Source organism: Bubalus kerabau, chromosome 17 (genome assembly GCF_029407905.1).
Source record: "Bubalus kerabau isolate K-KA32 ecotype Philippines breed swamp buffalo chromosome 17, PCC_UOA_SB_1v2, whole genome shotgun sequence".
NCBI classification, from domain to species: Eukaryota; Metazoa; Chordata; class Mammalia; order Artiodactyla; family Bovidae; genus Bubalus; species Bubalus kerabau.
The window spans coordinates 59646871-59649268 of record NC_073640.1 but is presented as its reverse complement, the minus strand read 5'-3'; the positions used below and the strand labels follow the sequence as shown (position 1 = coordinate 59649268).

At 50.8% G+C, this 2398-nt stretch overlaps 1 protein-coding gene across 3 annotated transcripts in view; it reads left to right on the top strand.

Annotated features, from left to right (window-relative positions):
* Positions 1–2398, top strand: part of IL4I1 (interleukin 4 induced 1) — a 34436-nt gene that overhangs the window by 22687 nt on the left and 9351 nt on the right. For all 3 annotated transcript variants that reach the window (XM_055553236.1, XM_055553239.1, XM_055553237.1), the window contains exon 2: positions 1175–1294. The gene's annotated coding sequence lies outside the window, so the exon portion shown is untranslated. The remainder of the gene's footprint in view (positions 1–1174; positions 1295–2398) is intronic.

The following is a 2398-nucleotide window of genomic DNA, read 5'->3' as shown; positions in this document are numbered from 1 at the left end:
GCTGCTGTTTCTGTGGGTAACTTAGAAGGAGAAGGTTGGGAAAAGAGTAGGTTCCAGGTCATGCTTGGGGGGGAAGGTGCTCAGATCTTGCTCGTGGCGCAGGGCGGGAAGTCTGCCCTCCGGCCTCCCTTGGCTCGGGCACACTAAGCTGTGTTTTGGCTCTCGAGTGCCCAGGGCTCGTTCCTGAACATACATGGTCCAGTTTCCCAAAGTCATGACCATGAGTCATTTCCTCAGGCCATCTTGGACTTCTAGAGAACACTTTCTCATCCAAGCAGAAGCCACGGAAGAGGGGGGGCTACAAACCAGAGGCGGGAGACCCCAGCAACCCCAGTTGCTTCTCCAAAGGCTCCACCCCCTGCGACAGTGGCCCTTTGTGTAGTCTGGGAGCCATGACCCCATCCAGTACCTGTATCCCACCCCCTTGAGTCCCCGTAGGAAGTAGTATTTTACCTACATGTATTCATTCAGCATCCATCTTTGGAGCATTTGCTGCACACCAGATCCCAGTCTGGCACAGGGGTTTCAAAAAGGGAACCACCCATGAGGGTCCCTGCCCACCCGTGAGGTCATCCTGGCAGGGGCCACATAGTCATGATAAGAAAAACAAATTTTGAGCCTGCATTTCCAATGCATAGCATATACCTGTTACTTGGCATGTTAAACATAAGTGAAGCTTAATTGCTTTCTTAGTTTTTTAGTTGTTGTTGTTGTTTTTAAAATCAGAGTTTCCTGGCTGTCCAGTGATGGAAAGATTGAAAGACTTTGCCTTTCGATACGGGAGTGTGGGTTCAGTCCATTGTGGGCAGCTAAGATGCCACACGCCTTGCAGCCTAAAAACCAAAATGTAGAACAGAAGCAACATGGTAACAAAAACTTTAAAACTGCTTCATGTCAAAAAATCTTTTTAAAAAGACTGTAGTTGTAATATTTTCCTCCCACACCCCGAGGGGTCTCGCGCACAGAGCTCTTGAAGAATGCAGGTGGTTGTGATAAGTTGGCACGACAGCCATGCAGGAGGGGTGGTCCTGGTACTCAGGCACCACGGGGAGATTGGCCCCCAACGGCTTCCTGGGGGACCAGGGAGTCCCCCGGATTGCGACAGGGCCAGCCGCTGTGACTGGGTGCCGCCCTGTGCTGCCGGCTTCATTGTAACTGCAGTTTCCCTTTCCAGGAAGAAAACACAGATGCGTTTCCCTGTCAGTGCAGACACATGGCTTCTTAAGTTCCTCTTCATTCATTAACATGAAGACAAGTGTGGTGACTAAATTTGGAGTCAGAGGCTTTTAAAAAGGTGAATCTCTCTTCTCAGTAAGTGGTTACGGCATTTCTTCCCCCTATTTAGGGAGAAGAGTAGCAACTGGGTTTATGGTTATGACTGTTCATCTCCCGAGACGCCCTCAAACAGCTTACGGCCCATCCCCTTCCCCGGGAGAACGCCCCTGCCTCCTCTAGCACCACCGGGCATCAAAAAGTCAGTGTTTGAAACATTTCCCGAGGGACAGCAGCCTTGATCTCCAGCAGGAGGTTGAAACATGATCCCCAAGCAGTGGCGGCCCGGCCAATGTTTTAGCAGTTGGTCCTCCAGGGTCAGAGGTGGCACGTGCCCATTTCCACAGTGAATTCTCCCACTGTGGATGATTTCAAGCCACCAGGATGAAGTCGGCGAACACGAATTTGGGAAATGGACGCACACTGTAGATACAACCAGTTTACCTGGAAAGTATATGTGTAATAGTAAAAGGTAATCAAATACTTAAGGGATGGGTTTTGAGTTTTACCCTTGTTTTTAATAAGACTCATCGTAAATGTTTTCATCTTTTAATAATGGTTCACAAACCAAAACCGCAAAGAGATCTGCAAATTAAATGGCTCTCGTGAAAAGGTGTGAGCCGGCTCCGCCACACCACTGCTCCCAAGGTTTTCAGTCAACCTTGAAATCGCCTGGGTGCTTTGAAAATCTGCCCTCCTGGGACTTTCTCAGATTCTGCTTCTGCTGCAGGAGCCACAGGTTCAATCCCTGGTCAGGGAAGTTAAGCTGGTGCACAACGTGGCCAAAAAAAGCCCAAGTCTTCCTTCAGACCAGCGGCTCTCTGCAGAACGTCCCAGGAACGAGTTGCCTCACCCTCACAAGTCAGGTCTGCTCTTGGACACCACTCAGACCTAACTGTCCCGAGCTGCCCCTGGGCCTGTCTGTCCCACAGCCCTCACACACCTCAGCCCTGGTCCCTTTCTTTGGACTCCAGTGCCTCACCTGGGCACTGCCCACACCTCACCTCAGACCCATCCTGGTTCAGACGTCCAGAAATGTCCCTGAAGCAGTGATCAGATCTGGTGGGCTTCTCTTCCAGGCTCAGGCCAAGCCTGGGGAAATGGGGTCTCATCAGATCCCCACAAC